Source organism: Callorhinchus milii, unplaced genomic scaffold, assembly GCF_018977255.1.
Source record: "Callorhinchus milii isolate IMCB2004 unplaced genomic scaffold, IMCB_Cmil_1.0 Scaffold13, whole genome shotgun sequence".
NCBI classification, from domain to species: Eukaryota; Metazoa; Chordata; class Chondrichthyes; order Chimaeriformes; family Callorhinchidae; genus Callorhinchus; species Callorhinchus milii.
The window spans coordinates 4384493-4396542 of NW_024704754.1; positions in this window are offsets into that span (position 1 = coordinate 4384493).

A 12050-nucleotide genomic window follows, 5' to 3' on the forward strand; every position below is an offset into this window, starting at 1 on the left:
GTTTCTAAATGGACTCTCCACTGTTCATACTTCTAAATTTCACACCAGCAAATGTGTTCTAAAAATACTGTAGTGCGGAAGAGGACAATTGATGGTTCATTGAAGCTGTCGTTTAAAGTAGGTTTAAATGGAAACGACTGACATTTTGTGAATTCTCCAGAACTTGCAAGATATGACCATAATAAGCATTGCTGTGAAAATCTAAGTGAGAAGTATTTTGTATGGAGTTGTAAAAAGATGTTGATCTTGTAATTGTAATCAAATGTTGCTTTATGTATTTTCGGTGGCATAATTGGCTAAATATTTGAAAAATTCCTTATGACCAAACTAAATATTGCCAAACTTGCATGTTGCTATTTTGGAGAAGTGGGAAATGGACTATTGTAGTTTTGAAATTAATTGCATTCTCTTGTTTTTTTTTATATATAAAATACCTGATAGAGAGTAAACTGGCAACAATTAAGCTTGATTTTTTTGCAATTCAAGCCCTAATTTATTTAGTATTTACAATATTATAGCAATATCAGCAAAAAAACTGTTTCAGGTTCCTATTCTGTCGTATCAATGTTTTCATTCTCTTCCTGACCGGTCATGCAAACCTATTGTGTCAAAATAACCAATGAATGTTGTCTATACTAGGTATTTAGGTTATTGAAAGAGATCAGTATAGAACAAGAGGCAGAAACTGCCGCGTTTGAGCAACTTTATCCGTGTGATCTTTCAAGTCTTTCCGCAGCTTGCTTCATGCAACATTGAGAAGTGCTGGGGTATGTTATCCTCTACCATTCCTGCTACGTATAGGAATGATTTCGGTGTATTGAGGTGAGTATTAAAGCTAGCTAAACCTGCTTCAGTAATGGTTTCATTGGATGACTGAAAATTCCTGTGGTGGCTGTCACTGATATCAGTGGTAACAGTGGTAACCCGATCATGACCTAGTTGACTGGTGATAAGGCAGGCATGGTGACGGAAAAATAAATCTGAAAATTATTAAAACATTTGGAGAGTGACGGTATCGTAGATAATTTCTTCCCGAAGTGCTCTGGGTTGCTACCCTGTGTGAGGGGTGCTATACAAATGCAAGCTGTTGTTGAAGGAGACACCCAAGGGCAAGGGATTTCACTGACAAAAGGTTGCAGTGCAATAAGCAAAAGCGAACAGGCAACAATTGGAAATCAAAAATTTTTTTTGAGGATAATGGCTAGTCTGATTTGTCACAGAGGATTACCAAAATGTGGGTCACTGCTGTTGTGTCCAGATGTCTCTGCTCACTTGCCAATACCTATTCAGTTTGTTGAATGAGTATACAAAAATGAACTTAAAATAGTTGAGTTACAGTAAACAGTTTTGAATAGCCAGTGAAAAGTATATCCAGCCACTTTGTATAAAACTAAATGATATTAAAATTGCAATAGATACAGTATAGTGCCTATGCACAGTGCATTGCAAGTATTTTCAGATCCTGAGATTAATTCACATCAGCTCGGTTTAATCAATATGGCATGATAATCTTCAGAAGTTCAGAAAAGTATTCACTTTCTCCCAAACTAGGCTAACTACTTTATAACTGTCTTAACCAATATTTCTGGATGTGTAACATTGTGCAAAACAACTGTCAAGAAGTGAGTTTGCTGGACAATGCCTGAGAATACCTGCATTAATTCAGTGTGTGTGGGTCTTACCATTAATAATCTTTGCATTTGATATAGCACCTTATCATGTCTTCGAGACGTGTCAAAGCTCTTCACAGAATTGACTATATTTTCTGGGCAAAACACTGCAGCCAATTGCACACAGCAGTGTCCCAAAAACAGTCGTGGATTGAGTGACCAATTTTTTTTTGAACTGCATTATGGACAGTGTAAGACTATTATTCTGTTCCGTGCTTTTGTTGTGGGTAGCTGCAGTGTAGGTAAAACTTTTGTTGTTCTTTTCATGAAAAAAATCTCGAAATCTTCATACGGGGTGGTGGGGGGTTGCTGATGTTGCAACAAAGGCTCATCAGAACTCTGGTTTTATTAAATAAAATTCTCAATAAGGGATGAAACACTGAATAAAATCGCAATTCAAGTGGAACTTCAGAAAGTTCCGTCAACCTCAAAGGAATATATTGAAGGCTCAATAATGAGGTCGTCGGGTGCACTGAAGAATGATGATCACATTAGTGGGTTGCCTCACCAGTGACATTGTATCACTGCATTGTGTAATAGGGAAATAAAAAAAACTTGACTATTTTAGACGGGTTTCCAGTATATTCCAGTGAACAGTATTTTGTGTATGACAGATGTGAGCAGCTTAGAATGGATAGATATCTATGGGTTTATTTATATATATATGATAAAAAATATATATAATATCAAAAATATATATAAGCACTATAGAACTCTGGCTTTAGTGAACATTTTGACAAGTAAAAAAGCACTTAGCTTCATTGTGAACAATCTTGTTAAAAATAGATGTTTGAGATTATATGTCACTAGCTGTGCAGTTTTGTCACGTACTTTCTGAAAGCCTCTAGAGTTTAGTACAAGCTTTTTTAAAAAAAAACACTTAACTAGATGAAGGTTTTCCATCTCTAGTTGATGGGCCTAGAAACACAATTCATCTGTTAATTGTGTTTGAGATTGATCTCTGAGTTGATGGAAAGTATATGCTGATTGCATTTAATATAGGAGATAGATACACTAAGTAAGCTGTAGGCTAAGTACAAGTAGAAGATGTTTTGTTGCTGAGGCACTTTTTAAAATTGCAATAGCTACTATGATTTCAGCACCAGCACTGCAGTATCAGGAGTTGTTTTAACCCCATTCTTTTTCCAAGATGGGTCTTCATCTTACATTTGGAAACAACAGTAGGTTAATGGTACACATACACTCTCTCTCTCTCTCTCTTCTCCTCCCCCCCCACCCCATTCCAGTACCAACAGGGCTAGTGCCTAGTTAGCCCTGTTGCCCAGCAGTGCAGAGATTGTAATGCAGTCGCGTGTGTGAGCTAATTCACTGCTTGTGCTCTGCCCTGTTATGTCAGAGGCAGCATTCCAGCATCCACATTCCTGGGTCGTTTAGCACCGGAACCCGCTCTGAACCACCTTACAAGATTAAATCTGGCATAAATGTCCAGAGAATTGGCTTCATTTCATGTTCAAACTTTTGTAGTTTTCGATTGAAACTCCCACTATTTTTTTTAAAAAAAGATGCTAGCATTAATTCTGCCACTTATAAGCTGCTTACTCTGGAATCCAGAGCCTCCACCAATGACCTTCATGAGCATTCATGTAAGGTATGTTTAATGGAAGTGTTAAACATTGCAAGGAGTTTGAATTGAAGTGGCTAAAAATCAGCTTGACAGTTTAATTGACTATCAATTATCAATCTCTGCCTGTGACGAGTCCCATAAATCTCTGAATATATGTCTCCACATATTTATAATATATAAGGGGGTAATCGTTCCTTCAAAAAATAATGGATTTGTCACTCAATCCACAACTGTTTGTGGGACACTGTTATGCACAATTGACTAGTGTTTCACCAACAAAATATACAGTCAAATCAATTTACAGTATATTCTGTGAAGCGCTTTGCGATATCTCAAAAACATGCTAAGGTACTATATCAAATGCAAGAATTATTATTATATTGTGCCCATGGTATTTAATGGCATTCCACAATTAGCATTGTATCTTTGAAGAGCATCAGAACTTTTTTTAAAAAAATAAAAGTGTGAAATATCTCATTTCAGGACTGATTTACTGTGGAAAATTAATGTTGGAAATTTGTTTTAAAATTTTGGGAGATATTTCTGCCATGAAGGGGATCCTGCAATAATACTCCTGGCTCCTCAGCAAACTTGTGCAGGTTTTCCAGGCCTGAGTCACACTGACTGGCCTGGGATTGTAAGGTTTCTGTGTAACCAAAGACATATTACCAGTCCTTGAGACGCCTTCTCAAAGCCCTGCCATCTTTGTTTAAAGGGATTTACTTGGGCTGTAGCTCCTTATCACTTCATACATTTGGTCAATTTCTCAATTGATGTACATATGTAGGAGCCATGGCCAGGGTACATTCATTGCCTTAAACTTCTCCACATTAATCTGAGCCATGGGAGGTAGTTGGCCTAGTGGCAGCTCAGCTTTCTACGTGGATGTTGCTTTTGTCACCAGTACAGTTTACAGTGACGGGAAAACAAGGTTAACACAGCTTCTGCTGCTGTTGCCAATATTTTCAGATTGCACTGAAGAAATGAACCAAGTAAATAAGTGAATGACTCAGCTCCCGTTTCCTACTAAAACAAGATAGAACTTGCCCTTAATTTCTGTCTGAGTTGCATTATCCAGCCTTGGCTCAATTATGTTTTTTGTGTGCATGTGTGTTGCACGTATGTCTGTTTGTAGGATACTACAGATACGTACATTTCATTTGTACTAATTACAATAGTATAAATATTTGATGTGTAGGTGGGAGGGTATTATAAAGTAGGAGTAGACATTTAAATATTCGCTCAATAAGTGAGATTAAACCAATCATTTGATTCCGATGAAGATACAACATAGCCTCTTATTGTTGCATTTCTGTTCCATAATGGTAACTTTAGACCTAGTTTGGTGAGTGGGTTGGAATTTGAAATGATTCATTGTGTGCAGCAGAAAGAACCTGTGGAGTCCTGTAGCTCAGTGATTAGAGCACTCGCTTTGCAAGCGAGAGACCTGAGTTCAATTCCAGGCAGAGCGAAGCCTTGGGCAAGTTTCCTTACTCCACACAGAGCCGAATAATAATCCCTCCAAAAGCCAAAAACAATAATAAATTGGTCATTTTCAATCTACGACTGTCTGTGGGACATTGCTGTTGCGTTCGCCCACAAATATACAGTCAATTCATTTTACAGTGTGTTCTGTGAAGCGCTTTGGGACGTCCTCCCGACGTGAAAAGCGCTATATCAAATGCAAGGATTATTATTATTATAAGAATTGCTAGATGAAAGAAGACCAAGGTCCATCAAGTTCACCTTGCACCATCCTGGCAGTCACATGCACATGTAATGTCCTAAACTATATACTGCATAGTTACATAAAAAAATATATATTTTTAAAAAATAGTAAATTGGTCACTCAATCCACAACTGTATATGAAACACCTCTGTGCCCAATTGGCTGGCGCCCAATTCGCCCACAAAATATACAATCAATTCACCTTACAGTATATTCTGAAGCGCTTTGAGATGTCTCGAAAATGTGATAAGGAGCTATATCAAATGCAAGTATTGTTATTGTAAAGTACCCCTGGAAGATGACATGGCTGTTTACAGGGAGAGTAGGCTGTGCCTCGTTCATCTCCGGTGAGATTTCAGCATGGGATATTGGTTACGCTGTTGTCAAAACTTGCTACTCAATGTCTCTCAAAAGGGAACAATCAAGTAGAGTGGGAGTTAAACTGGAAATCCTTGGTTAACAACAGATTTATCATTGAGATTGTAGCAGGAGAGTATTTGGCTCTTGTGAGTTTCGATTGTTGTACCTCAGACTTAACTCCCTCCAGGATGTGATTTGCACACACATACCCCCACCGCAGTGGATCAGACACTCGATGTATAGGAGAGGAATGCACTCTGGATGCAAATAATGTTTCCTTCAGTTTGCAATCCGGAGGTGACTCATGTGTAGGGGTGTGTTTGCACTGCAGTAAATGGGAGGTCTGCTCTGCACCTGCTTAGGCAGAGCCAAGTCACATCTAGGATCATGTCCTCCGTTCAGAACATTGCATTCTGTCTGCTGAGACGAGGTTCCACAAGTGCCAGACAACTCTGCAGTTTCTCAACTAAGAATAAGCTTGCGAAGCCAGGCTTTCATTTTGTCCTCTGTTTCCCTCACCACACACACATCACATCGGGTTTTGCGACTGATCAGCTGGACTGGACATGATAAGGCGCTATATCAAATGCATGTATTATTATTACTCTCAACCGGAACCTTCAGGGTTAAGGGTGTTGTCTAGTCAGCACACAGGCTGGGTGTGGTGCGTTCAGCTCCATTTCACCTTCTGTTAAGGATGAAAGTACAAATTCTACGCGTACTTTTACATCCAGCCTGAAAGCCTGGGCAAGGCGGCCTTTTTAATCCTTTTCTAACATGGCATTTGTTACTGGGAATATCTTAGAAACTTGATTTTTTCAAATATTAAAAAAAATCTTATTGATCCTCGTTGAGGACTTTTTTTTCCCCCCAAAGGCAAACCTATTGTCCGATAACCAGCCCCAGTTAATACTCGAGTCGTAAATCAACAGACTTTGTTAGTTTACTGGAAAACAAATTGGCCTTTTCAGACATCAAACCTATGTAAACCAACTAAGAGCAGCTGTTTCTTAGGCTCTCGACCGGGTTTAATATTGTGTAAGCTTATGGTGTATGAGACTTGTTTGTACATGTCAGGACACCCGGCTGACGCAAGAAATACTCGAAAACTGAACCGAGTTAGTTTTAAACTGCAACTTGGACAGAATTCCACGAATTACTTTTAAGCAACCCAACCCTATTTAAACTCACTTGACCAATTTGAAGAGCCCCACCCACCCTCCAAGCCCTTTATCTGTTGTATATAATACTATGTGCGTGCAAAACTCAGGAAGTGACTACACAGCAAGTGCATGTTCAGACGGAGGTAGCCTTGACACCGAGTGAATGTTTCAGGGATGGTGAAGTGTACCCATGAGCAACAGTGTTTTTTAACTTTAACCTTAAAGTTGCAGACAGCCAGCCCAGAAATCTCAGTCCTTTACCAAGGCGCCAAACCTCAGTTATAAGTTCCTCTAAGCGAGTGCAAATAATAATAATCCTTGTATTTGATATAGCACCTTATCACATCTTCTAGATTTGAAACCTGGCAGCCAAATGTGCACAGCAATGTCCCACAAACAGTGGTGGATTAAGTGACCAGATTATTATTTTTGAGGGGGAAGGAATTATAACCCACAGAAAAGTGATCCACCAATCGACTAACAATCGGGTTCCTACTTGCTACAAGGTAAACCGAGGCGTGTGGAGTAAGCAAACTTGCTCAACGTTTCACCCTGCTGGGAATCGAACCCAGGTCTTCCCGCTTGTGAGGCGAGTGCTCTAACCACCAAGCTACAGGACTCCACTCCTAATAATAATAATCTTTGCATTTGAACTAGAGCCTTATTACATGTTGAGACTCAAAGCGCTTCATCGAATATACTGTAAAGTAATTGACTTAAAGTCTTAGAACGCGTTGTTGCCAATCAACTTCGCTCACACCTCTCCTCCCACTCCCTCTTCGAACCACTCCAATCCGGTTTCCGCCCACAGTATAGAGACTGCGCTTGTGAAAGTCACAAACGACATCCTCTCTATCTGTGACTAGGGCTCCCTCTGCCTCCTTGTCCTCCTGGACCTCTGCGGCGTTCAACACAGTCGACCACGCCATCCTCCTCCACCGCCTTTCCTCTGTCATCCACCTCAGTGGGACTGCACTCGCCTGGTTCGAGTCCTACCTCACAAATCGCCAGCAGTACATCTGCACAAACGGTTTCTCCTCCCGTTCTCACCCAGTTATCTGCGGGTTACCCCAAGGATCCATCCTTGGCCCCCTCCTCTTTCTGATCTACATGCTCCCTCTTGGGGATGTCATCCGCAGACATGGGGTACACTTCCACATGTACAACAACAACAACAAGATTCCATTTATTGAGCGCCGTTCACGTCGGGAGGACGTCCCAAGGCGCTGTACAGTTGTATGCGGACAACACCCAACTCTATCCACTTTTTGCGACCCTCAGTCCCTGATGTTCTGTCAGCTGCCTGTCAGATCTCAGGGGCTGGATGAGCGCAGATTTCCTTCAACTGAACGTTGACAAGACGGAAGCCATACTCTTTGGCTCTCGTCAACGTCTCAAATCCCATGGCTCTCACCTCGTCCACCTACCCGACTTCCCCCTAAAACTCTCCAAACCCATATGCAATCTTGGCATCAGGTTCGAACCCCAATTCTCCTTGCTCCCCCATATCCAGTCCCTCACCAGCACCACTTTCTTCCACCTCCGATACATCGCCTGTCTCCGCAAATACCTCTCCCGAAAGCCGCTGAAACCCTAGTCCGTGCCTTTGTCACCTCTCGGCTAGACTACTCTAATGCCCTCCTCGCTGGTCTCCCATCCATACAATCCAAATCATTCAAAACTCTGCCACCCGCATTCTCACCCGCACCAAACTCCGCTCCCCGATCACCCCAGTCCTCGCCAGACTGCACTTGCACTGGCTGCCTATCCCAGAGAGGATTGACTTCAAGATCCTCATTCAAATCCCGCCACTCCTCTGCACCCCCGACTTCTCTGACCTCTCTCCTCAAAACAGCACCCGTTGCCTTCGTTCCTCCGGGTCTGGCCTCTTCTTCGTCCCCCGAGTCCTCCGCTCCACCCTCGGCGGCTGTGCCTTCAGCCACTATGCCCCGAGGCTCTGGAATTCCCTTCCTCTCTCCCTACGTCTTGCCCCCTCTCTTCCTACCTTTTCGACCTTTCTTTTCGACCGTGCCTTTGGTCACCTTCCTCCCCCTCCCTGGCTCAGCCCCGGGATTCGTTACTGTGAAGCGCTCTGAGACGCCGTTCGGCGTGGCGGGCGCTATATAAATCCAAGTTGTTATTGTTGACTACATTTTGAGGGTGATACCTCCTGGCTCCATTTCTCCCCTCTCATCTCCCCCACACCACTCCGCACTGTACTTGGGAATCAGCCTGGGCTGAATACAGGTTCTGACAGCTGTAACCTGTGGCCACGTTTCATTAAAGGTTCTATAAGACATAATGATCAAGCCACAGCAAACTATGCTATGCAGCTTATGCAATGGTTACACCCATTTCAACAGGTTGTTTCAGGAGAAAGAACATGCTTGATATTTAATTGAGGCAGCACCACACCCCCATGCTGATGTCTTGATGTGGTTGCTCTCTGGTGTTGGATGGCTGCTTGTTTGCAGTGAGCTGCAATATCCATTTAAGGCTTTTCGCCCATAAAATATCCAGTCAAATCACTTTAAACAAATTCACTTGAGCTACAAACAGTGCCTTTGGTGTAGGAAAAGTAGAACACTTTTGAAATGAGAACAAGGGCAGTTCACTTTGCCTTGTAAATTAGTGCTGTGGGTCATTTTCATCTATTTTCCTCCATTGGAAAAACACTTAATCAACTGTAGCATTTACCCTCTTACTATTGGCTGCAACAGAAGTCTGTTTACCTCACTCTCTAGGTGTCATCTTTATCAGGAAATTACTTATGAGAAGCTCTGGAATTCAATCACTCCGCCTCGACCCCTCCTTAGCCTCCTTCAAGTCTCGCTCAAAACCCTCCTCTTCGACCATGCTATCGGTCACCTCCCTTCCCTTCTCTCCCCCCTCCGCACCCCCCAATCCCAGCTCGGGTCTGAAATGCTGTACACTGTCCAGCGCCTTGGGGCGTCCTCCCGAAGTGAAAGGCACTATACAAATGTAATCTTGTTGTTTACAGTATATTCTGTGAAGCGCTTTGAGACGTCCCAAAGACATGATAAGGTGCTATATCAAATGCAAGGATTATTATTATATTGTACCCATGGTGTTGAATGGCATTCCACAATTAGCATTGTATCTTTGAAGAGAATCAGAATATCTTTTAAAATAAACTGGTGAAAAATCTGATTTCAGGACTGATTTGCTGTGGAAAATTATTGCAGTAAATTTTTGTTATAAAATATAGTATTTTGTGTCTCGTTACACATTGCACAGCCTTGTATACCCACCAACCATATGTTTGACTGTCGCATTCTGATACTTGGCAATTACTACGAGTTGCAAATCTCAAATGGTTGACTTGAGTTTGCTAACTGGAGTGAAAAGGTTTATCCATCAAATGCAAGGAACCATATGCTCAGCTATCCCAGGGCATTTTTGGAGACTTTTAAGTGTAGTGATGGGTTTCTGCACATGTCAGACACCCATCAAAAAAAATCGACAGATGATTAGGAAAGGGCAAGGAGCGCCAGGAAACTGGATTCATTTAAGAAATGACCAGCTGATGTTCAGAACCAGGTGGCTGAGTAGTCAGGAAAGGTGAGATCAAATGGTTGAAAAAGCTTTCTTTATTCATGAATGATTGCACATCGCGTGAGTCAAAGCACCCAGGAGAGGAGGAAGAGTGGGTGACGAGGAAACAAAAGTAAGCAATTATCATTCGCCTCACAGCAGCATTCCTGCTATTTCCTTATTTGTTGCCCCTGGAGACGCTGGCTTCTGGGAAATGTTCTGTTCAAACCCGCAAGAGCTGAAACTGCAACACCAGAAACTGTTAAGACATTGACGGCAGATGATTCATTCTTCTGGCAATCCGGTTTTATTCTAATAAAATGCATCTGCCTCATCCACAAAATATAGTCAATTCGCTTTACAATATATTCCGTGAAGCGCTTTGAGATGTCTTAAAGACGTGATAAGGAGAGATATCAAATGCAAAGATTATTATTATATGTCAGGAGGCTGGGTGATTGTGGGGAGGGGAGGGGATTGAATGTCTTCATTTCCATGGCCTTTTTATTGTTAAAAGTATTTAATCCTAAAATTAAGCTAATTTCTGAGAGGGGGAAAAAATTCTATTTTAAAAAAAAAGTAATTTATGAAATCTATTTTTAAAGTTCCCTGGAGACAGAGGGGAGATTCAGGTCTGAGCGAACCGTGCAGCCTGGATTCTGTCACTGACATGAAAGGTTTCACTTGTTGCCCAAAGCGACATTTTTTTCTTTTTGTCCAAAGTCACAATTTTGATGCTTGAAGGGCTTGGTGGGCCTCGTTTCTAATGATTGGTGGTGACAACAACGGCAACTTGCATTTATATAGCGTCATTCACGTGGGGTAGTGTCCCGGAGTGCCTGGAGCTTTTGGAGACGAGGGCTACTACACCCATCGGTGAGTTGGTCGGGGCGGGGTGTGTGGTGCGAAGTGTAACCAGGCGGGGAGGCTTCGACAAGGAGGATGGGGTTACCAGGGGGTAACCATAGCCAGGTCTGTGGTTTGTATTTTAAGATCATATGAACTCCCTTCACACTGGAACAATTTCTGCTCTTGTCCCCTTCCAATGTACGGCTCATCACTGTAATCTCCACAAATTCAGGTTTCGGTCACCCTTCGGACCGTTATAGCACGCTCCAGTACACTGGGTTCAGATGTTACTTGAACGCTCTGGACTCATCGTATGTCCTGATCATGGTGATGAGCAGCTGCAATGCAAAGTGCTCAGTTATTCCACTGGGCTCATTCGGATTTTTCCCCTTCCCTTTCCCCCTGGTTGTACCAGGATCATATATATTTTGTTGTCACGTTGGAAGGGAGCGCTGGATGGGTCAGTCTATGCAATGCAGGACTGTTTCCTAGTACAATCCAGTTCCACGCCATATACAATAATGCCAATCCCAATCCAAGTGTCTTAAAGTTCTCAGCTTTCTCTCAACCACCCTTGGGGATCATTGTTATGTCTGTACTGTAATAGAGAAAGACCTTCATTCTCAGAAACCAGCCTTGCCTATTGTGGTTGACCCAAATACTTTGATTGTGCCTGCTTAACCCACATTACCAGAAAGCTCCACATTTCTGGGCTGGGACTGACCTTATTTTGTTCAATTTAGTTGATGCATTGCAGGGGGCTGACTCATCAGTCATTGTGATTTTGGGGAGAGAATCACAGAGGAGGCTTATTCATTATCGCAATCCAGTGTGCTATTGAGGGACTGTCTTATCAGATGGAATTGCAGTTGTGAAACTGATGATAAAGGTGAATAGTTAAAATGGGACAAAAACAACTTGTATTTACTCAGGGTACGGTCCCTGAAAGCTTGACAGTGAGGGAGCTTAAAACCGAGCTGGGGGGAAGGTGATAGTAGGCACAGTCGAAGAAGAAGGTCTTCAGGCATGATCTGAAGATGGGGAAGGAAGGGGCAAGGCAGAGGGATGGAGGAAGAGTGTTCCACAGTTTTGGTGCACAGTGGCTGAAAGCACAGCCACCAATGTTGAAACCGAGGGCA